Source organism: Pelodiscus sinensis, chromosome 2 (genome assembly GCF_052426305.1).
Source record: "Pelodiscus sinensis isolate ZL-2025 chromosome 2, ASM5242630v1, whole genome shotgun sequence".
Lineage (NCBI taxonomy): Eukaryota > Metazoa > Chordata > Testudines > Trionychidae > Pelodiscus > Pelodiscus sinensis.
The window spans coordinates 133,382,126-133,407,357 of NC_143053.1; the positions used below are offsets into that span (position 1 = coordinate 133,382,126).

Consider the following 25,232-nt stretch of genomic DNA (forward strand, 5'->3'; position numbering starts at 1 on the left):
AGAACTAGGTAAGTTCATGGAGGACAGGCACATCAATGACTGTAGCCAAGATGGTCAGGAACACAAAACCATGCTGTGTAGGTGTCTCTAAAAACCTTTAATTTCCAGAAGCTGGGACTAAATGAGAAAGGATGGATTGCTTGAAATTGGCCTGTCCTGTTCACTCCCTCTGAAGCACTTAGCAATGACCACTGTCAGAAATCTAGTGGCTGGCTAGATGGAGCACTGGTCTGATACAGTATGGAAGTTCTTATATTGAAACTTATGATAAGGAAACAAGAAACTTTGGGAAAGATGGGAACTCATTTCTCATCATGTAATGTTTCTCAGCTCATGCAAACCTATTGCCTGAAACCCATCTTTCAAAGCAGAGGCTTGGGATGCAGCTTGAACCATCACAGATGTTTTGGAGGGGGATGGCTCCGACCTAAAATGAAGAACAGAGAGACAAGGTGCATGAGGTAACATCTTTTATTGGACCAATCTCAGCTGGTGAAAGACAAGCCTTTCAGCTTACCCAGAATTCTTCTTCGGAATTGAATCAGTGAGTTCATGAACTTATCACATCCACACAGTTATGGAAAAGTTCTAGAGGTCTGAATGGAAAATATCCTTTTTATTATTTTTAAAAAGTTTCATGAAACTTAATAAAGAAGTGTATCCCTCATACAGACTTCAAAGGCCCCATATATAAAGAATGAGTTATCTTAAATCTGATAGGATTTTACAGTCTATAGAATCCCATCACATGTATATGGAAATTCTCCTCTTGGTTTTATTTCCAATATATTCTATAGGAATTTTGTATAAGGGGGAAATGTGCTGCCGTTGTCACCACCCAGAGCTATTTTCACCAATTCCTAGCACATTCAGAAATGCCAACATTCTTCTAAAGGGTTTTTTTTTTCCAGGTGTTCAAAGAGATGGAGAGCCAAGCAATCAACATTTGAACAGAAGTATGAACTCTAGCCATGGTATTTATACGACCCCCATTTCCGTATTACCTGAATATCTTGCAGTTTTTAGTATACCCTCAAAATTGCCCTGTGAAGGAGAGAAATAGTTCTTCATTTGTAAATGGAAGATAATAATGAGGCAAAATCTGAAATTTGAAAATCTGAGCCTAAGGAAGGCACATAGTAATGATTTTAAGAGGTGGGTAATCGTGACACAAATTGTATCAACTACACAATTAGTTAATAAGGAAAAGCACTCAGAAGGAACTACCCCCACTGCAGCTCTACAGTTTAAATGTAGTAAGAGCTGGGTGTGCAGGACACAACATGAGCTGGAACTGAGCCAGGCTTGCTCAGTTATGGCTCGTGCTGGAGCTGGGAACCCTCTGTGGACAGGGCTGCTTCAGCTAGGTGGGTCGGGGGGAGTGTCTCAATTCCCCACTAGAACTCCCTGCGGACAGGGGCTACCGCCAGAGAAGCCTCTCCTGACTCCCCCACACTGCTGCCTTTGATAGAGGGGCAAGCGGCATCACGGAGATGGTGCTGGGGGGAAACTGGCTTTTAAGCCGGCTCCCCCCCAGCGCCGGCTCCTGCTTCCCTCTCTTGCTGCCTCTGATATAGAGGCAGCAAGTGGGGGCAATGTGAGTAGTTGACTTGACAACTCTTTTACATCCCTAGTACTACCAAGCCCGTTATTTCAAAATAATGAGTTGGCAATTTCAAAATAACTCTTGCTTGTCATGAGGAATAGTGCTCATTTTAAAATAGTGTTTGTGTGGATGGTCAGCTGCTGCTATTCAAAATAATTGGCCTCCAGAGGCCTCTCCCACCTGCACTTGTGGCTGTTCAGGCCACAACCCTGACTATTCCACTGATCCCCTTCTCCTGCAGAGCTAAAAGCTTCAGGCAGAAGGGGATGGGCTTGTGGCACCAGGACAACTTCGCTAGCCCCATGCCACACAGCACCTTCATTGGAGCCATGGTAGACCCCAGCGGTCCCTCTGTGCCCCTCATGGCTGTCAGAACTCCCGCAGCACTCGCTGATGCCTTTGGCCAGGGATGAAAGAGCACCAGTCTGGATGGTGCAGAGATCCTGGACCTCATCAAGGACTGGGGGGAGGAGACCAACCTCCAGGATCTCTGCACCAGAAAGAGGAATACCAGCATGTATGGCTGGATTGTCACCGAACTAGGGGGAAAAGAACACATGTGAACCCTCAACCAGGTCCGCATGAAAGTAAAAGCGCTCTAGCTGGCCTACACTAAGGCTGGGAGCAAAATTCACACTCAGTGGCATCTCCTCACATATGCTCACATATGCTGCATTTGATAGGATAACGAGCCTTGTGGATAAGGGAGAAGCGGTGGATGTCATATACCTAGACTTTAGTAAGGCATTTGATACGGTCTCGCATGATATTCTTATTGATAAACTAGGCAAATATAACTTAGATAGGGCCACGATAAGGTGGGTGCATAATTGGCTGGATAACCGTAGTCAGAGAGTTGTTGTTAACGGTTCTAAATCCTGCTGGAAAGGGATAACAAGTGGAGTTCCTCAAGGGTCTGTTTTGGGACCCGTACTGTTCAATATCTTCATCAATGATGTAGATATTGGGATAGAGAGTACGCTTATTAAGTTTGCAGATGATACCAAACTGGGTGGGGTTGCAACTTCTTTGGAGGATAGGGACATAATTCAAAATGACCTTAGCAAGTTAGAGAAATGGTCAGAGGTAAACAGGATGAGGTTTAATAAAGAGAAATGTAAAGTGCTCCACTTAGGAAGGAACAATCAGTTCCATACATACAAGATGGGAAGCGACTGTCTAGGAAGGAGCATGGCGGAAAGGGATCTAGGGGTCATAGTGGACAACATGTTGAATGAGAGTCAACAGTATGATGCTGTTGCAAAAAAAAAAGCAAATATGATTGTAGGTTGTATCAACAGGTGTGTTGTAAGCAAAACTCATGAAGTCATTCTGCCACTCTACTCTGCACTAGTTAGGCCTCAGCTGGAGTACTGTGTCCAGTTCTGGGTGCCACATTTCAAGAAAGATGTGGAGAAATTGGAAAGGGTACAGAGAAGAGCGACAAGAATGATTAAAGGTTTAGAGAACATGACCTATGAAGCCAGGCTTCATGAACTGGGCTTGTTTAGTTTGGAAAAAAGAAGATTAAGGGGGGACATGATAGCGGTTTTCAAATATCTAAAAGGGTGTCACAAGGAGGAAGGAGAAAATTTGTTCCTCTTGGTTTCTGAGGACAGGACAATGAGTAATGGGCTTAAAGTACAGCAAGGGAGGTTTAGATTGGACATTAGGAAAAAATTCCTAACTGTCAGGGTGGTCAAATATTGGAATAATTTGCCAAGGGAGGTGGTGGAATCTCCCTCTCTGGAGATATTTAAGAACAGGTTAGATAGACATCTGTCAGGGATGGTGTAGACGGAGCTTGGTCCTGCCTTGAGGGCGGGGGGCTGGACTCGATGACCTCTCGAGGTCCCTTCCAGTCCTATTATTCTATGATTCTATGAACAGCTGGCTACCATCCTGAGAAGGCATGGCAGGGGGCAGTCATCTCCCCACATCAAGAGATGCCCAGCATCAGCCTCCACGAGGAGAGGGGGAGGGGGAAGATTAGGAGGAAGCCACCATGCCTGCCAGCCAGTATCTGATTCTCACCCTAGAGCTGGCCCCACCCCTCACAGGAGGTCTCCCAGGGATCAGATGATCCTGGCAAAGGCACTTCGGTGAGTTCCATAGCGTTCCCTATACAAACATGGGGGGAAGTGGTGGGCTGTGAGGAGCTGCATGCTCCTTGCTCGGCCCACTGGGCCTGGGGATTGCACAGTAGCCTACACAGTAGCCTCAGCTCCATGAGGCTCTCACACAGGAACCCCTCACTCCTTCTCACAAGGTTCCTGGAGAGGCCTGCCTTACTCCTGCCTCTGTGATGAGACACTTTCTCAAGAGGTGAGGGATGGCTCAGAGGTTTGAGCATTGCCCTCCTAAACCCAGGGTTGTGAGCTCACTCTTTGAGGGGGGCCATTTAGGGATCTGGGGCAAATCTATCAGGGATGGTGCTGGTCCTGAGGTGAGGGTAGGGAACTGGACTCAATGACCTTTGAAGGTCCCTTCCAGCTCTATGAGATGGTGTATCTCCTTATATTATGACAAGGCACTATTAAGGAGTGCCACCTCACAAGCACTCCTTAATAAGGAGGCTGGGGTCATGGAACCACAGAGCAGTGCTGCACTCAGCACAGGGTACTCTCAGACAGCATCTGCTCCCAGTCAGGTGGGGTGATGCAGAGGAGACCGATCCCCTGCATGATAACCAGCCTGGGGGAAGGAAGAGTAGAGGATCCCAGTAGTGCTCTCTCTGGCAAGGGGCCTCTGCTCCTCATGCACACTTCTCACAACATCTCTTGCCCCTCTTCCAGTGGTCAGGGATAGAAGTTCTGTCAGAGGGATACTGCCAATGCGAGACTCGGCATGTGCAGGACATGGAAGGAGGATGAGCTTTCTGCACCCCCCTTCCACCTACAGGCTCCTGGCCTGGCCACTGCTTTTTCACACTCACTTGTCCCCAAAATGTGGGGGCAGCGATGCTCCCCTCTGACCTCTGCACCCCTGCAGGAAAATGCCCACTGTTTAGACAGCAGATGGCTTTGCTCAAAGCAGATCATCATCATCTGCACCAAGACCTTTAGCACTGGCTCAGAAATTAGGGCTAGGCTTCATGCACAGACTCTCCTGGGATGACTGCCCTTGTCACTCTTTTTCACAGCTGGGCCAGCTGCAAGTGTGGTGTGTCCACTACTTCCTGCACCATCTACCGGACTCCGTGGGATCGATCACAGAAAGCAAACCACGGAAGACCTGCTGTGGGACCAGATGGCCTGCCTCCAGTCCCTCATCCAGGAGATCGATGAGGGGCACTGGGAATGGGCTGCTGACCACGCAGAGTACCAGGCTGATTGGGAACAGCAGAAGGCGATGTACAAGCAGCTGTTGCATCAGCACAAAGCCACGTGCTCCTCCATAACCTCTGTCATGGAGCACATAGCTGTGTGCAGGGAGCAGCCCGCCAGCCACCTCCCTCCCAATTTCCCAACCCCCAACTTCCCCCCCCCAACTCCCTGCTCTTGGCCCCACCCCCCTGGTGTCTCCTAGCCCCCCCAAACATGTGGCAGTAGGACCTCTCGGTCAGCCAAAGCCTTCTGAGCTACCCAAGACAGGCAGCAGTCCCAGCTCCATCCCTGACCACCACTCCTCCTCCCTCACCCATTCCAGGTTGCATATCCCCCAAATAAAAAATCAGTTGTGTTTTCAAAAGAAAAAGGCTTTTTTATTTGCTCTGCAAGGGAGGGGGATAGGAGGGAGGGGGAGGAAAGGTACACAGGGAATACAGGGGCCCCTTGTAGAAAGGCCCAGGTGAGAGTCTCACACCTGGCCTTGGCTGAAATTCTCCCTTAAGGCCTCCTAGATGAGCACAGTCCCCTGATTTTTCTCCCTGCATGGCAGCGATGTCTGGCTGATCATGAGCCCTGGTCAGCTAGTCAGCCTCTGCCACCCATCCTGGCAGGAAAGTTTTCCCCTTGCACTCACATACATTGTAAACCACAGACCATGTAGGGGATGTTTCTCTCACTGAGGTCCAGACAGTTGAGGAGACTTCTGAACCTCCCCTTTAGATGGCCAAAGGCACACTCAACCGCCATGAAGCACCTGCTCAGTCTGGCACTGAAGTGCTTCTTGGTGGGGTCCATGATTTCCGTGTAGGACTTCATCAGCCAGGGGACAAAGGGTAGGCTGTGTCACCCAGGATGTACATGGGCATGTACAGCTCCCTGACCCTGATGGTGCTGTCAGGGAACAAAGTGCTGGGGTGCATCTCCAGAACAGGCTTGAGTTCCTGAAGATACGGGCGTCGTGCGCTTTCCCCAACCAGAGGACGTTAGTGTCCATGAACCATCCCTTGTGGTCCACCAGGGCTTGTAGCATCATAGATAAGTACCCCTTTCTGTTAATATAGTCAGAAGCATAGTGGGTTGGGGCCCAGGATAGGGATATATGAGTGCCATCTATGGTTTTCACTCTCCCCCCGCAGTGAGGGAAGCCCATGGTGGCAAAGCCATCCATGATGGGGCTGACATTCCCCAGAGTGATGACCCTCCATAACAAGATGTGGATGGCCTTGACTACCTGCATAAGCATGGCCCCGACCATGGATTTCCCCATGTCCAACTGGTTCCCCTCAGAGCGGTAGTTATCTGGTATATGAGCTTCCAGAGGGCGATAGCAATACTCTTCTGCATGAGACCCACCATCCACTGCAGGCATCCCGTTACCTGAGGGCAGGGGCGAGACACTTGTAGAGCTCCAGGAAGGTGGCCTTCTACATGCAGAAGTTCTGGAACCACTGCTGGTTATCCCATTGCTGCAGTATGATGTGGTCCCACCAGTCAGAACTGGTCTTCCTCCACCAGAAGCAGTGTTCCACGGTGTCCAGAGCATTGAGGGTAATTTGCTGCAGTAGGAATGCCAGGTCCTGGGTGAAGAGGGAATCCTCTCTGGGCTGGCTGTCATCGTCCTAAAGCAGCATGTGGGCAGTGTATAAACTGTGCCATGAAGCACAGCATGAGGCCTGTGAGCTTGACACTGCTTTGCAGCAGCTCCAGCTCCATGTTTTAAGCGCTGTGGCATCTGCAAGGGCAAGCAGATCACACAGCTTGAGTTTGGTGTCCTGTGTGATGGCAGGCAATGGAGAAGTGGCATGTAAGATGTGGCTGTAGGGAGGAACCACTGTAAGCACGTGCCTCAACAAGCAACCCCAGGAAGTGTCTGCCCTTCTGGTGCCCTCCGAATGCTTCCAGGGGCTTTAAAGCCAATGCAGGCTCCAATCATTGTGGACATGCTATTTTGAAATAATTCTGCGCTATTTATTTATGCCTTGTAGTGGGGACACGCTATTTCCAAATAACTGATTTTTGAAATAACTACTCCCAAAATAACTTTTTTGAAATAATTTCCCAATGTAGACATGCCCTTAAAGTCCTAGAAAAGTTATAGTATACAGCAGTTGTGCCCTTTCCCAAGTGGTAGCAGAATTCAAGGCCTTGCAGGTCAGTTTCCTGTCCGGAAATTGGTTACACACAAGAAGGCATTTTCTTAATATAAATTTACAAGATGTAAATAGGTCTGGTTTTCTTGAGCAGGGGTGGTAAACACCACCACATAACTCCCTTTATGCAGAGGCCACAGATGAGACTTATGCAACGTCCCTGACATCGTGCTGACTTGCACCTTTGTTTCTCTTCATGGACTTTCACACAAATCCTATTCCTTCACAAACTTTCTCTTCCTGCTCCAGTCTCCTGCTCTTATCAGCCTGCAGTTCAAGGCTACTCACTGAGATATGATATGATATGAAAAGAGGAGCTGAATTACTGCATTGTAACAAAAATGGGGCTGACCCATATTACACCAATAGGTTGATGCAGGACAGCTTATGTTGATCTTGCTGTGAATAGGTCTGCATTTACATTTTGCTCTCACTTATATAAGTGCCTTACAATACTAACTTAAGAACACTCCCTCCTCAAGCCACATAGACTCAGAGCAGATATAGATAGGTTGACATAGTGCTAGCATGTTAGTTATGTTTTCTGTTACTGGCCTCGAGGAGTGGTCTCACAATGTCTCACACTGACCACACTGGTCATCATAGTGAATTCTGCAGCCAGAGGTAAAGGTAGACAGGAGGCCAACCATCCCCTTTAAAGACAAAAGATTTTTTTCTTGCTTGCCTGACTTGGCGAGCACACTTAGCAGCTCTCCACTGTTGAGTGAAACCACATTGCCAACTATGCGGTTTTAATCTGTGTGAAGCCAGATTTGCAGATTTTACAAAAAGCTGCATGCCATCCTTGGTGGAGACCTCACCAATGCGCCCCCAAAAGCACCATGGAAGCATCAGAGAAGGAGTTCAAGTCATAAACCCTTTCTGTGAACAGTGAGAAAGACGAGGGGGACAAGAAAGAGGAGCATGGTGGATAGGTGGTCAGGGGGATCAAGATGTGCAGTGAATCAGGCATGGTCAGCCACTCCCAATAGTCTGGGTGAACCTGATGCAGGGAAAGGAACCTGCAGTTTAAGTATGTGGTTTACCTTAAAATGTCAGGGTTAGCACCTCCAAAGTAGCAGGACATTTCTATTGATTTACTCTTTTTCTTAAACTATGCTAGAAGAGGCAGCAAAACAACTAAGAGAGGCAGAAATGCTGTCCACATTTCATTCCCCTTTGGAAACATGCAGAAGGGCCACATGTAGCAATTTCTTTAAGTGCCCTGGGATGTTCTATGACTCCTCTAGAGGAAACTCTGTAATCCTCTCCAAAGTTTTCTTGGCATGGCTGATTTATTTCTTCCTTTAAGTAGGACATTTTCTCCCACTACTTAGCAGTTACTTCAGTAGGCACCATTGCAGCACCCAGACTAATAGCAGACGGACCTGGAAGGAATGGGGACACCAGCAGCAACTGTGTTCTCTCTGTTACCCTCAGAAGAGAGCGATCACCGATAATTACCATTGCCTGTGGAAAATGGTGCTGGTGCTCAGTTCCATTGCCCTATACAATTAAACTCATGTGAGAAAACTACTTTCCCCTAACACCCTTATCCTCCAAGGGCCTTACTCACCATGGCTGGTGCTGCAACTGGTGCCATGCGTTATCAGTCCCAAACAGAAGTGAGAATGTAGTGCTTGTGATGGGGTGCTGTCACAGAAGACCCCTAGGGAGTGCTATCCGGGATATTGACACAGCCACTGACACTCACCTTCCTGCTCTCTGGGGCTTCTCACTGCCCTGTCCTGCTAGCCCAGCTCCCTGGTCTCCCCCAGCCAAGGCACAGAGCAGTAGGATTTAAGAGGTTGTAAGTGAAAACAGGCAGAACAAAGTGGATTTTAAATTTAAAACAGAAAACCCTTAGTTAAGTTAACAGTAAAACCTCAGTACAAACTTATTAAAAACTCACCCTAAAATTGTTCTTACTCCAGCTAAACCTCCAAACCCAGAAAGTTCCCTCTCCTTGGGGGTCTCTGGTTCATCCTCTTAGATATGCCATGCCAGCCAAAGAAATGCCTAACTTCCTATTATTTTATAGATACTGCCTTTCCATAGACAGTTACTTGGTCTGCGCCAGTTGGGGTGGACATGTGACTTTCTAAGATCAACCGCTGCTAAGACTTAAAGGAGAAAAAGAGGGTGTTTACAGTGTACCAGACCTTGAAGGAAACACCCTTGATGGCCTGCCTTTGCACTTTTGAAACCATAACCATTCCATACTCCATATAGCTAACTACACACACAAGAATGATACATATGCCAAATTAAGAGATACTAATCCAGCAAATTATGACATTAAGATTGATTTATTTGAAGAATATTTCAGTTATGCATATTTGTATACATAAGTCTATTTCATAAAGCATGGGAGGGGGAGTCGCCCATTACATTGCTCACAACTTTTGGTGAGCAAGAAGAGTCAGTTCAGTATCCTTTTCCTATTTCATTGTTCATTCACTGTCAGTGGTGCATTGTATCTGTAGGTGCTGCCACTGAAGCCTTCATGGTTTCCCTCCCCACACCTACAGAATGCCTAAGCCAAACAGAGAGGAGAAAGAAGAGGACTTGGGATGATATGTTCCAGGAGATCCTGAAAGTCAGTGCTGCATCAGAGAACTAGATCAGGGCCAGAAGGATCACCCTTGCAGGTAGCCTGGAGTATAGAACGAAGAGAAAAAATGCACAGGAAAAGTCCAGGGATATGCAATAGGAAATGTTTGCACTTCTCAGACAGCAAACAGAGGTGCTGCAGATTCTGATACATCTGCAGATTCAGTAATACTATATTTGCCTCCTTTAGCAACACAAAATAAATGCAATCTATATTCAACTCAACACTCCATGTGGCATTAGGGGTCAGTGCACTAACCTTATCTCTCCACTCAGAAGACATTAAAGACAACCACAACTGCACATACACTGATTTATGAATGCCTAAATTGGTGTAAGTATAGCTGAAATGGAAATGTGTGTTCTTCCCCATTTACTAGGTCTGTTCTCTCAGGTAGAGTACACTGTAACACACACAACTCTGACTCACTAGCAAAATGTTCTTTCAAAGACTCTGAGATGTATAGCTCCATGTTGAGCTCTTCTTAGAGCGGATATAAGAGCTCTTCAAATGCTCCACCTTTGCCCTCTAGTTTGGTGAAACCCCGCCCACCCTTTTGCTTCCTAGATAATGTGCAGGACACAGCAAGCAGCTATAACCATTGGGATTTTTTTCCCCATGAGATCCAGTCTCACAGGTAAACACCCAGACCTCTTAAAATGATATTCTGCACCCACTGGGCCTATAGTGGATAGCTTCTTGGTGCTGTTGAGGTAGCTGATGTACCTGCCATGGGAACAAGGGGTAGGCTGGGTCTCCCACAATCATTAGTAGCATTTCTACATTCCCATTGATAATCCACCAGCTGGGAACGAAAGTCCCTGATTGAAGCTTTTGAACAGTCCTGTGTTCTTAAACATGCCTGCATCATTCACATTCCCTGACCAGCTTGTCCCCGGACTCCGATGATCCACCAGCACTTTCAGTACCATAGAAACATACCCCTGTTGATGTTCTCTGCTGGACGACTGGTGCTAAAATAGGAATATGCATGCCCTCTACCAGCACACTGTAGTTCAGGAACTCCACCGCTGCAAAATTATTGACTATGTCCTGCACATTGCCAAGAGACACAGTCAGGAGTTGCAGGAGGCAATGAATAGGCCTGCACACTTTAATGGCAGCAGTTTCTTTCATGAATTCTCCGACTCTGAATTGATTTGACTGATCAGTATCAATCTTGTGTTGCACATTTCCAGAGCACAATTGCTACTCATATCTCAACTGTCTGTGGGGTTCTCATATTGGTGTCCCTGTCCTGTAGGGCTAAGGTGAGTTTAGCCCATAGATTCAGGAATGTGGCCTTGAGCATCTGAAAGTTCTGCAGCCCCAGCTCATCATCCCAAACTTTCGTGACAATGTGATCCTCACAGTCAGTGCTTCTTTCCTGTGCCCAGAACCGAGGCTCCACCATCTCCAGCTGGTCTGCGAACACCATCAACAACCTTAAATTGTTTCTATGTCCCACAGCCATCCAGTCTCCAAGGAATCATCATGTAGCCTGTGGCTCCTTTTGCAGCTCTGGAAATATTGTAGAATCAGGCACTCGGTCTCGCAATGCTCAAGGCAATAGTCAAACCTAAGCAGGCTCCATGCTTCTGTCAGTAATGGTGGACAGTGAGGAGGGACATGCGGATTTTGAAAAGAGGTGTGAAATATTACAGAAGACCGATGAAGTTATGGATAGAGAACACTGCATTATGGGATTTGACCCCCATGCTCCCTGTAACTGCGTGTAACTACCTGTGACACGCATTTTGGTCCCATGCAGCATTACAAAAACTTCCCAAAACACTCTGTGCTATATGGTGGTGAGCTGTAAAGTGGCATGGCTACCCATAGTGCACTGCCCTCTGACATAAGCACTCCTGGTGAGGCTGTGCACTGCTCACATAAGTAATGTTGTATTCACACACACAAGTGATGTAATAACTGTGGTGGCTGTATGCCATTAACAACTTTTTCCATAACAATACAACCTATATTTTAAAGGTTTGTCTACATGACAAAGTTTTACCATTTATACAAGTATAATTAAATGGATATATAAGGTACATCAACACAAGAGCACAACCTCTGATTGAATTCCAGAATAAGAGCGGCTTTTTTTGTTTAGTTTTCACCTCTTTTTAAGTGATATAAACTATACTGAGAAAGCACACTTATACTGGAATAAAAGTTAGGAGTCATCCTGCAACTCTCTGGGTTAAAATTCACACCTTAAGGATCATCTAAGATATTCTGGTATAACTTAAGTCTATTTCATTCATATACTGCTCTAAATAAATATATTGCTGTTTGCACTTTCTTTCACCATCTTAAATCACCCACCTTGTGTGTCTAAAAATATGAAGAACTGATTCAGCATTCCTTGCACTACCAGAATCAGACAGTTCAGGGATCAGCAACCTTTTCAAACTGAAGAGCCAAACTACATCGAAGTTCAGAGCAAGCAGTCAACGAAGAGCCATATAAGAATGCCCATTTGCATGACAGAAAATATATAACTTAATAGTATAGATGATTGACATAATGATAGCATATAAGTCTTGTACTCACAGACTTGATTTAATGGGACTTGTGCCTCAGCATCTTTTCACACATTTTTTTGAAATGTACATAACTGGTGAAATCCAGCTTCATGCGGTCTTCCGTTAACCTTATGGCAGGACACTGAGAATGTGGGGGTACAGAAGTCTGGGGATTTGGAGGTATGAGGGGCTCAGGGCAGCGGGTTCAGGTGCATGATAGACTCAGGGTTGGGAATGTGGGGGGTGCAGGAGTGCTAGGATGCTGCAACCAGATGGGTGCAGGGCCCCAATTGGGAGCTTGCTGGCCAGGCTTCATTTTTAAATAAAATATTATATCCATCACAAAAGGTTTCAACATGGTTTTTATTTGTGGCAGAGGTATGGAAACCTTTTTTGGGTCAGGGGCCACTGACCCACGGGAAATTCAGTGGGGGGAACCACACAAGTGAGAAGCAAAAAAAAAAAAAAAAAAAACACCAAACCAAAACAACCCCCCCCCCAACACCTCCGATGTGGCCTCCAACTGAAACACCTCACTCCGCTGGTGCTCCAGCCCCATGGTGGAGGGAGGGGGCAGGGAGGACTGAGGTTCAAGGCCTCAGACCAGATTTACTCCTCTGGTGTTCCAGAGTTAGTGGAATTTGTGGAGCCCCCTAGACTCTGGGGTTAAGTGTGCAGGATAGGGCTGCCAGGGAGTTGGATAGGGATGGGATGCAGGATCAGGGCAGAAGGTAGGGTGCAGGAGGGTGGGAGGCCTGAGTGGGAAGGTTGGGTGTAGGAGCAGGCAGGGAGTAGGGTGTCTGTCTGGGGGTGGGGCAGGAGAAAGGGAGGGGGCAAGAGCAGGCTGGAGGCAGAGTGTCTGGCCAAGAGGGAGGGTGTAGAAGTGGGTTGAGGGTAGGGTGTTTGTCCAGAGGGAAGGGGGCAGGAGTGGGCTGGAGATGTGGGGTCTTGGCAGGTGTGGGATGCACGAGGGACCTGGGGGTTCAGAGTCTGGGCATGAAGGGCTGGGAGGCACTTATTCTCATGCTGCACACCGGTTTCCTGTGCTGCTATTGGAGCAGTGGGAAAAGTCTCTAGGGCCTGTGTCAGTGCACTGCTGTTCCCCCGCCGCGGCAGGTGGAGGGGAGTTGCAGCACACAGTTGTTTCTGCACTCTTTTTTTTGGCTATCTTGGTGCTTCCTCCCTTCTCCTTCCTCCCCCCCCCCCCCACCCCGCCTCACAGGAAGCCAGCGCTCTCATCTTGCCAGGGGCTGGGAGGCTGTAGCACTAGCATGGGCTCTCTGCTGTAGAGGGAGCGAGTATATGAATTTGACTTTATATATATTTATTTATTGTGTTTTTAAAAATGTGTAAATTGCCTCGAATATTTTAAATAGAGAGGAGGGGCAAAAATATTTTAAATAAATAAATAAATCAATTTGTGGTACCCGCAGAGGAGGTCTAGGAGTGGGGTTTGTTAGTTTGACAGTGCTGCAAAGCCACTTAAATGAGATGTATTTTATATCATTTCTCCACCCAGGATCAATACTGCATTCCTTGTGTGGATAAAGTTCCCACTAATATCACAAATTTGGGGTTTCCAAAGAAAGCTGGATCAGGTCCTTACTGGCTACCACTGTTTCTGATTCTTGTACTTTTGGGAGACAGTTGAAGATTTAAAAAAACAAAACAAAACAAAACACTTTTAAGATTGCAGCAGATGAGCAACTTTAGCCAAGTTACTTGAGATAAAATTATGGGAGAGATGCATTTTTAAAGTATCTCCAGTTTGTTCATAAGGATCAAACTGAAAATTTAAGTGAATCTGCAGGCTCATGCAAATTAAACACAAGGTTTGCACAGCACTAAATCACATGCAGTCCAGAAGGAAAGATATATTTGTGCCTTAGCAACACTGAACAATGAAAAGATATGATAAGATGTGATCACATGGTTATGCAATTGAGATTAATTTTATCCCCAGAAGGCTGCAAACAGTATTTTTCATCAACCATACAGCTTCTCCAAAGAACAGGTCCTCTAACATATTTTCCACTGTTTCTCATAAGAAAATCATACCGTGTGGGTAAAATACAGTATTTTCTTCTAGGATCAAATCCTGCCTGCTTTAAAACACAAACTCAGTGAAGTTATAGGCACTGTTGAATGAATAGGGAGAGCAAAATATAGTCCTCAAAACTTTAACACAGAGAATGGAGATTAGTGGAAAGGTGTAAGCTGAACAGTGAAAGACGGAAAGGCTGAAGGAGGCTTAAAGTAAGGGTGATGCCACAATTAACATTGTTGTACTCCACCCTAAACACTGCGATACTTAGATGCAAAAAAAATATTTTAGTTGACCTTGGCTTAGTCTAGGTTCTTTTCTTGAAATAGCCGTGGGGTTTTGTAAACATACAATTAACCTCTAATTCTGGAAAAAGAGCTCTTCAGATTCAGGTGCCTATGTCCTTAGCAAGGGCCTCCAAACAAAGACAGAGGAAGGTATGAAAGTGAAACAAACTCAGGCCAGCTCAGTCCTCTAACCAAAAGAAGGCTATTTTGGCTTAATTGGTTCAGCTGCTTCCTCTAGCCTGCAAGTTACCTGGGTATTTTTGCAGTTGTGGTGTGACATGCAGAACAGAAATGTTGATCCATATAATATCCATATTTTAATGACCCAAACCACAGATGTAATTGAGTGGATTGTGTACATCTCCAGACACCACCTTTCCTACTAGTCACATGAATGTATGTGTCTGGCCAGTATGGCAGATGATACAATACAGGGGAAATTATAGCTAAAGTGGAAACAATACAGGGGAAATTATAGCTAAAGTGGAAAAATATAAAACCTTATTCTGCGAAGCAGTACTTCACATTTGTATACTATGCTCCTAACCACGGTAGATACAACTGACACTACGGACCAAATAAAGGTTTCCAAGACTTTCAACTAATCACCTCCTGTCTAACACTGCCATAGATATCTTGAAATGGATTCTACAAAGGCTCCTGACACTGGATTGTAGTAGCTTGCAATTTGTAAGGCACAGCTGTAATTGAAACCTAAATTGGGGCACATGCTCTATCTCTGATCAGATCGATTTACAGTTCAGTTTCCTGAGTTTATTTTTCTTTTCAGTTCTGAAACTATCCATCATACCAGCTAGTATGCTATCAAGTGTTCTCTTTTTAGTTGGCAAACACCATATTTTTTCTGGTTATTGTTTCTTTTCCTCTTCCTTTTTAAATGTGGCCAAATTGCAAAAGCCTTTCAGAAAGAGATTTTTCTAGTAGCGGAGCAGGTCTCTAGAGATTTTGTATCAGCTATGAGACATCACAGTTTTTCTAAATTTTAATTTGTCTCCAGCCTCAAAACCATACAATGCTACCCCAACTCCTTCTAGCCCCATAATTATACATAGTTGTCTCAAGAGTCTTTAAAGTCACCCTTTATATGATGTAGGAGTCATGGCTAATGAGAAAAGTTTCATTTTCAGGAAAGAAGCATGTTATCTCCAAAATTTCCAACACAGGAATTAAGAGACCATAATAAAATATGACTATTATGACAGTTCAAGGGATCACTCCTGTCTGAGTGGTACACTAGAGACAAGAACAAATTGCAGCATAAGTATTATAATTCAGAGCAGAGTTGACAGATAGTTTAACCAAAAATACTGAACACCCGCCCCCCCCCCCCCCAAAAGGGGAAAAAAATTCTGTTGAAAAAAAAGGGGGAGACCAAAGTTGCTGGGGGGGGGGGGAGGGGGGAAGACCCCGACAGCAGTTCTTAAGCAAAATAAATAAATAAAATAAAATAAATCAGCATGGACCCTTTAAGAGGAGGCTTTTTTGCTGGTGGCCATTTTGTTTTTCTGTTCCAGCCACAAGACAAGTCCCTGCAGGTAAGTAGAGGGGGTGGGGAGTAGAGCACCTGGGGGGGCAGACCCGGAGGAGGGGGGGAGGGTGTCTGGGGTCTGGGCCCAGTTGCTGTGTGTGTAGGGTTGCCAGGTGTTGGGTATTTTTGCCTCCTGGCAGGGGAAAAAAAAACCCAGAAAATACCAGACATTTTAGGTGTCCGGTATTTTCTGATTTTTTTTAACCGGACAGGAGAAGAAAATACCAGACTGTCTGGGTCAATACCGGACACCTGGCAACCCTAAATCAGAGATGTAATACCGAGGAACTCTAGAAAAGAATCTCCATTTTCAAAGCCTCAGACAGAGCAGTTTACTAGGCTGAGAGTTTGAAGATTGAGCTCCCTATCTAGAGTTTTGCTTGTCTCAAAAACTGCTTGAAGTGCTCAGAACCTCCCGTGAGGCACTCTCCAACCCCGCCTGCCTCTGGGACTAGCATCAGTGGCCAGCAATCAATGAAGCTCATCAAGCTCTAAATGTAGAAAAGGACAAGCTGTGGCTTGGACCAACTGAGCATTCAGCAGAAGAAAGTCTCTGCTCGTTCAATTGAGCCTTGTGGTCCCTGAGTATGTCTGGCAGTCAGCACTAGTGCAGCATCACCGATTGCTGACCACAGAATGCTGAAAAGGTTATTACTGAGCCTAAACCAGAACTTTGGGGATTCTCATTCAGTGGAAGCTGAGGCAGCTTTCAGGATGTATACGGTTGAGGTAGCCTACATCCTCATGGAGTGAGCTGTCAGGGCTGGAGCTGGGACATTGGCCAGGTGACAACAGGTTCTGATACAGGACTGGTCCATGAGGAGAGACAATGAGTTGAGATGGGCAGTCTTCTCATTCTTTCTGCTATTGCAATAAAGAGTTGCGGTGAATTATGAAATGACTTAGCGCATTCAATGTAGAAGGACAGGGCATGACTGACATCTAGGGAATGAAGGGCCTGCTTTTTAGAAGTGGTGTGGGACTTTGGGAAGAACACAAGTAAAAAAATGTCCTGGTTGACATGGAAATGCGAGAACACCTTAGGCAAAAAAGCTGCATGGAGATGGAATTGCACTTTAACCTTATAAAAGTGTATGGGGGTTTTGAGGTGAGACCTAGGAGCTCTGAAACCTGTCTAGATGAAGTTACAGACTCTAGGAATGCTATCTTGCAAGAGAGGTAGGACAAGAGACAGGTTGCCAGGAGCTCAAAGGGGGACCCAAAAGCCAGGTCAGGACCAGGTTAAGACCCAACTGAGGGGTATAAACTTTCCAGCCCCTTGAAGAAGCACTCTACAGTGAGGTTGGCAAAGAGGGATCTGTCCCCCACCCTCAAAATGGAAGGCCAAAATGGCAACCAAATGGACCTTGATGGATGTTCGAGCCAGTCCCTGGTGCTTCAGGTGCAAAAGGCAATCTATCACCAATGGCAAGGCTGCCTCATGAGGTCGAGCACCCTTATGTAGAGACCAGAGTAAGAAGCATTTCCTGAGGAACCTCCTCTATCACCCCCAATACAAGAAGTGATTTCACCTCCTGATTGAGGAGCTGCTTGTGAGAGGGGTCCCCAAAGAGGGAACTGGAAGGCAGGGGAATGGGAGAATGATAGGGCAGAGAACTGTATGGAATATCTCACCCCTATCGTGCTCAGGACCCAGTGGTAGAAGTGGGATAAGCAATTTCCAAGAGATTCAAGAAACGGAGTGGTGCTCCAACTCTGATGTGTACTCCAATGTGATGCGGTACCCGAAGACACCGTAAATCAGTGAGAAAGGGAGGGGAGCAGCACCACAACATGATCAGCTTGTCTCGGAACTGGAACCAGTGCTGGCATAAGCTCCAGAGGCGGTGCCATGTGAGAAGGCTGCAGTGACAGTAGTGCTTCTGGCTGGGTATACGCTAAGTGATGTCCTGCAGCAGCCGTCTGCGCCAGAGTCACATGCTCCATCACTGGAAAAGCTCCCTGGCAGCCTTCTGCACATCACGTAAGTGTCATACAGTCATGGCTAGCACTAGTACCAAGGCAAGCAAGTCTAAGCCAGTGGTTTATACATGGGGTATACATACACCTGGGGGTACACAGAGGTCTTCCTGGGGTATATCAATTCATCTAGTTATTTGCCTAGTGTTACAATAGGCACCAGTGAAGCCAACACAACAATTCATAGTGAGTTGTTTATAGCACTCTGTCTACTATACACAGAGATGTAAGTACAATATTTATATTCCAAATTATTTATTTTCTAATCATATGGTAAAAATGAAAAAGTAATCAATCTTTCATTAACTGTGCTAAGACACTTTTGTATTTGTATGTCTTCTTTTGTAAATAAACAGCTTTAAAATATTGTCCAATTTGAGGGCATACAAGGGGCCAGAGGCCAGAATATCAGAGGCCAGAAAGGGGGTCATAGTCTGGAAAGGCTGAGAGCCACTGATGTAAGCAAGTATGCTTACTGTGATTCTGACACTTGATCCTGGAGTACAACAAAGAGGAGGTATAATACAACTATTGATACAAAAGGAAAACCATTACCGATATAGCGCCCATTCCCAATTACAAATGAGTGTAGACTAGGGATGTGAAAGTGTAACTGTACACATAGCTAACCAATGAGCCTGGGTTCATCCGTTAATGTTCACAGTTACATGCAGGCTCCTAATATGGACAGAGCTGGCTTAAAAGCTGGCTCCCAGTGTGCCGGCTCCCAAGTTGCTGCCTAATGCCCTGCTCTGCTGCCTCTCTATCACTCCCCACTGAAATCTGTACAAGTGTCCCTTTTGGGAGATTCCTATGCATAATTCTGAATGTTTGGAATTGCCATTGAATTAGTACATATAGATTTCAGCTGGGTTCCTCATATACTATGAGCACAACATTTTAGCAATCAGCTTGCTCTCTCTTTACGTTTCGTTGTAAAGTTACTTAAATGTCTCTCAGCAACAATTTGCCTGTAGCACGTTGTCTTGGAGAGTTCCTCAAAACTCAATCTGACTCAGAAGCCATTTTCCTGGAGTCAGTCCATTTTTAAGCTCAATTAATGTTATGTCCTAAAAACAATGATAGTCTAAGTTAGTCCATATTTAGAAGAAAAAAAACCATTAGATGTATTTACAATGAAGAAGAACTTGCATAGTTTTCATTGCAGCACTCCTCAATACTGCTCTGCTCAATGGTGCAATACAAAATTAGGAGAGTACAGGCAGTCCCCGGGTTACGTACAAGATAGGGACTGTAGGTTTGTTCTTAAGTTGAATTTGTATGTAAGTCGGAACTGGTACATATTGTAGGGGAAACTCTAGCCAAACATTTCTCCAGAGCTCAGTTTTATTCTCCCACACCTCACTTCCCTCAGTCCTTTATTCTCAAGCTGAGGTGTCTGCTGAGAAAAGCCGCTCCACGTCTCCCTGGTCTGCTGGGGGGGGGGGGGGGGGCGAGCAGACCAGGAAGACGCGGAGCGCAGCTAGTGCGGGGTTGCCTCACCCCGTTTGTAAGTAGGGATCCGATGTAAGTTGGATCCATGTAACCCGGGGACTGCCTGTATACCATGATAGGGCAGAGTTATCAAAGATGATATGTTGCTAAATAGAAAAACTTTTACTAGATTCCAACACACTTTTACCTTGTTAAACCAAATCCAAGATGCATAGAGAACAACTAGCTGAGCAATAGATCTTCTGACCCACAATCAGATGAAAGCTCCCTAATTACACCTGGTAATGCTCTTTATGCTCCCAAGGGCCTTGCTTAGCACCTTAGCTGCAGTAATTTATGTAATATATACACAGCAAGCTCAGTTTCCACAAGGACTGTGCTAATTGGTCAATAAACTAACTCTTTTCCTGAAAAGGCTTTGCAAACATTCATTCTCCCAATACCCCAGAGGAGCAGGTGGCTTAACCTTTATATTACAGATGAAAAGCAATGCAGCTACATGAACTAACCTGTCCTAAACCATAGACACAGAATCAGCAGTTTTAAGCTACTAGTCCTGGGTCCAGGCGATCAAATTCTACCTCTCTGGCAACCAGCTACAAATTAGCAGACATTACAGTAATTGATAACCAAAAAGACATTTACAAAGTATTGTTACTTATTATACCTAATTATACAGATGGTAATTAAGCATAAACATTCACAGAAAATCAAAACACTAGACATAATAGCAGCATTTTACCCTTCCAGAAGCCAGTTTGTTTGTACCTTTTACTTTTTGTCTCTTCCTAACTATGCCTGCCACTATAATTTCCTCTTGAGAAATTCCCAGAGCCAGCTCCTTTGTCTGCTAAAAACACAAGGAGCAAAATGTCAGCTAGAATGTAAACTTGGCAGAGGCTCCCAAAATACACAACCAAACAATTAAGAGTCTTGTTGAGTCCAGCCCTTTTATTGGATGCAACCATAAACTTGACCAGTCCACCCTATTTATAGGGCTTCCATAAACTATTGCTGTTAAATTACGAGTATCCTACATTTATGAGCAATTAGTCCATTTGTTTAGAAAAAGTATTTGTCTGTCTCCTGTATTTTAAATGCTTCCCCTCCTGTAGCCCAGAGCAAAACAAAATAATGTTTAGATTTTTAATAGAGTGTGGGCTGCAGCCAAAGTTCACTGAATGCAAGGACATTCAATATTATGGGGAGATGCTAAATTGTCATTAAAACTGGAATGTCCCTTTACAAAGGGAGACTATAGAGCATATGTGGCTGAGGCATATATAAGGGCTTTGTTTTTAAAGCTCTTTATCAAAGTCTATTAAGAGAGAGAATTGATTTGTTTGGAAATACTGTATTAAAAACCAAGAAGAAACCAGAATGCTTTTTATTTCAGGGATTGGTTGGTGGTGATAGTTTTGTCTGCATGATCAGGACATGTCTGGGGGTAGAGTTGTATGATTGATAATGGATCCCTTTAAATTGAATTTTGCAGGGGACTGGAGGAAGGGATGGAACTCCCCTCTCAAGATCCCGTCCAGCTGCTAGTAAAAGCTGCAGGTCTGTAGAGATGCTCTAGATTGAGAGCTTTGTTCCCTGGCCTTGGTGTAAGACTAGTGCAGTTGTTTTATTTTTGTGCGGGTGTGGCCCTTCTGGACCAGGCTGGTGGCCATCCAGCCATACACTTTGGCGTTGCCACGCCTGGTGCAAAGATCCTGGAGATTAGACTCCTCACCACAAACCTCTATGAGATCCAGGATCTCCACACCAGACTATGATGGGGCCCTCTTCCACCCCTGGCCAGGGGGCTTCTGAGGTGGCTGCCAACATGCTTGTAGCCATAGGTTGCTCAGAAGGAGTGCTGGGGTTGGCTATGGCAGCAGGGAAGGTTATGCAGGGTACTGCTGTGTGGCACTGGGCGAGCAGGCATGTGCTGTGCCACAAGCCCTTTCCCTTCTGCTTGCAGCTTTAGAGCCTGCAGAGGAAGGGAAATGATAGAGCCTTGAGGAGTGTGGACAGAGTGGCCACCAGGGCAGCTGTGAGAAGCCCTAGAGGCCAATTATTTCAAAATAAGCACAGCTGCACTGTCTATACTCACCCTATTTCAAAATAGCTATTTTGAAATAGGCACTATTTCTTGTGAAATGAGGGTTTATTATTTCAGAATAAGAAGCCTGTTATTTTGACATAATTTTGAAATCACGCTTGCTGTGTGGAAGTTCACCTTGTTATTTCAAAATAATATCAGTTACTTCGAAATAGCTCTATAGCGTAGACATGCCCTATGAGTGTAGTTCATTTTTCCTGAGAGGGACTAGCATCCCAAATAGGGATGTAATAGTGTAGTTGATTAACTGATAAGCAAAAGCGTATAGGTTAATGCTACAGACTACACACATTCCCTCCTCCCTCCCGTCAGTACATTTTTTAGCAGGCTGGCCAGCAGCCCAGCTCAGTCTTGGCTCACGCTGGGTCCAGGACCCACCCTCTCTGGGGCTCTATATTTGAAGTGTATTAGAAGCCAGGCGGGCAGACAGCCTGGTTCAGTTCTCATTTGCATCGGGTCTGGGAGCTCAGCCCCCACCCAACCCGCAGGCAGGGGCTGTTGCCACCATGCGCTGCGCGACAGGCAGCCAATCCACGAGGGGAACTGGTTTTTAATCAGGCTCCCCTTGAGGATCAGCTCCCACTTGGCATGCCACGTTGCTGACTCTGATACGGCCCCTTCCCCCACCCTGACCAGGAGGCACAGGGTCTGTTGCCTCCTGGTGTCGGCCTCGCCCCACGTGGAGACCTACGTGCAGGCATTGGCATGCGTTGTGGGGTCTGCGGCCGTGGTGGCAGCCTCCAAGATGTTCGGGAAGGTGGTATTCTTCCTGGCGTCAGAGGTCGCCGCCCAGGAAGCAGTGGAGAAGGGTTTGGTGGTGGGGGGAGTCCATGTCCCACTCGAGCCTTTGAAGGACTTGGGCATACGGGTGTTTTTTTCCTCTGTTCCTCCCTTCCTCCCCAATGCCGTCTTATTACCTTTTCTCTCCACCCTGGGGAGGCCCTTGTCAGCCCTTAGTCTCCTTCCTTTGGGCTGCAAGGACCCTACCCTCTGCCATGTTCTTTCTTTCCGCTGGCAGGTGCAAATCCAACTCCGGGGCGTGGTGGAAGAGCCCTAGAAGGGTCATTTCTGGTGCCCTATCAAGGGGCCCAGTACTGAGTATATTACACCTTGGGGGAGGCCCGCTGTTTTCTCTCTCGGGCGATGGGGCAAGTCCGAAGGGACTGCCCTCTGGCCTGGCCCGGAGATGCATTTGAGACCCCTGATGCCTGGGAGGGCACCAGCCCTACCATCGCCAGTGGCCCTGACAGTCTAGACCCTGGGGTCGCCCCTCCTCTAACCATGACCGATGTCAGTCCTGCTTGGGCTCCTCAAGGCCCAGACGAGTGTGCGGGCGCCGCTGCCACCACCAAAAGCGGCAAGGCCGGGCCTGCGGAGGAGAGGATGGGGGGGGTCAGAGACAGGACTCGGACAGGGCCTACCTCAGGGGAGGTTTCCCCTTCCCCAGCTGCCCAGTCCCCGTCTTCCCTCGCCCTCCCACTGTTGCCCTTGCCCCCTTGCTCTTCCCCTAATCGGGCCCAACTCTCCTCTTCTGAGGGCTGGGAGGTTGCCATGGAAGGCACCGCAAATGAGCCCAACGTTCCACCCCACCTACTGAAGGGGAAGATACCCTCCTCATGCCTTTAGGGGTGGATGTCGGAGCCATCCCTCCCTCTGAGCCCCCGGACACTTCACAGCGCCAGGAGGCAGCTGAGGTGGCCGCGGCAGTTGTGGAAGGGGTAAATGCCTCCCTCCCAGAGTCCCTGCAAGAAGGAGTGTCCACAGGGGATGCTCCCACTGTCCCCACCTCCGCTGTGAGGGTGATTGCTGACCCTGTCGCCAACAAGGGCAACCACATGGCAGTGGGCAGCGGGCTTGCCTTCCTCTCCCAAGAGGTAGAGGCCTTAGGGTTAACCCCGGCTGTCTCAGAGGGAGATCAACATGCCTTGGAGGGACAACAGTTGGCCTCTCCTTCCCCTTCTAGCCCCCCGTTCTCCTTTTTCCCTGCCTCCAGGTTGACCCAGGATGTAACCAACTGCCCAGCCATCGGCAGCACTTCGGCCACCGAACCCCTGGGGGATGCTGGAGCCTTCAGCGCTGCACTCTTAGAGTATGTCTACACTACAAAGTTAATTCGAACTAACGGACGTTTGTTCGAATTAACTTTGATAGGCACTACACTAGCGCTCCGCTAGTTCGAACTTAATTCGAACTAGCGGAGCACTTAGTTCGAACTAGGTAAACCTCATTCTACGAGGACTAAGCCTAGTTCGAACTTACTAGTTCGAATTAAGGGGTGTGTAGCCCCTTAATTCGAACTAGTGGGAGGCTAGCCCTCCCCAGCTTTCCCTGGTGGCCACTCTGGCCAATACCAGGGAAACTCGTATGCCCCCCTCCCGGCCCCGGACCCCTTAAAGGGGCACGGGCTGGCTACGATGCCCGTGCCAGGTGCAAGCCTGCCAGCACCCTTCTAACAGACCCTGCACCTGGCATGGCTCAAGCCAGCCACCCGATGCCCCCCAGCCCTCCCCCTCTTCCCGGGACGAGGCTGGCAGCTCCCGGGAGCTTGCCTGGGACCGCAAGAGGCGGGCACCCGCCTGGTCTAGTGCAGACATTGTGGACCTTGTCCACGACCTCCGCACTAGGCACAGGAAAGTGGCCATCTAGGGCAGGAGAGCTGCTAGCCTGGCCACCCAGGAGCAAGTATGCATGAAAATCAGGGTGGTCCACTGAGACCCCCGACCCTGAGCCCTGAGCTTACAATGGCTGTACTGGGTCAGACCAAAGGTCCATCTAGCCCAGTAGCCTGTCTGCCAACAGCGGCCAACCCTAGGGACCCTGGAGGGGATGGACCGAAGACAGTGACCAAGCCATTTGTCTCGTGCCATCCCTCTCCAGCCTTCCACAAACCTTGGGCAGGGACACCACTCCTACCCCCTGGCTAATAGCACTCCATGGACCCAACCTCCATGACTTTATCTCACTTCTCTTTAAACTCTGTTCTAGTTGTAGCCTTCACAGCCTCCTGCAGCAAGGAGTTCCACAGGTTGACTCTTTGCTTTGTGAAGAACAACTTTCTGTTACTAGTTTGAAGCCTGCTACCCATTCCTTTCCTTTGGTGTCCTCTAGTCCTTCTATTATGGAAACTAATGAAGAACTTTTCTGTATGCACCCTCTCCACCCCATTCATGCTTTTATAGACCTCTATCCTATCCCCCCTCAGTCTCGTCTTTTCTAAACTGAAAAGTCCCAGTCTCTTTAGCCTCTCTTCATATGGGACCTCTTCCAAACCTCTGATCATTGTAGTTGCCCTCCCCTCTCCCACCTTCTTTTCCCAGTCTCCCTGAGTTTTGTTCAATAAAGAGAGATTCTATTTTTGACCACACGTTTTCTTTGTTTTGTACATCAGGAAGGGGAGCTAGGGAGGGGTAAGTGGAAGGAGGTGAGGGAGGAATGGGGTATGAGCCCCCGATGGGGAGGACTGAGCTGGCTCTGCGGGCTTCTGGGGGTGGAAGCTCTCCTGCAGCCCCCCGATTGCCCCCTCTCCCCAGATGGCAGCCTGCGGCAAGTGCAGCCGGTCTGATGGCCGAGTGCTGTGATG

The 25,232-nt window shown here is 47.1% G+C and overlaps 1 protein-coding gene across 2 annotated transcripts in view; it reads right to left on the reverse strand.

The window, feature by feature from the left end:
* Positions 1-25,232, reverse strand: part of FBXL7 (F-box and leucine rich repeat protein 7) — a 330,308-nt gene that overhangs the window by 17,069 nt on the left and 288,007 nt on the right. The window lies entirely within an intron of this gene.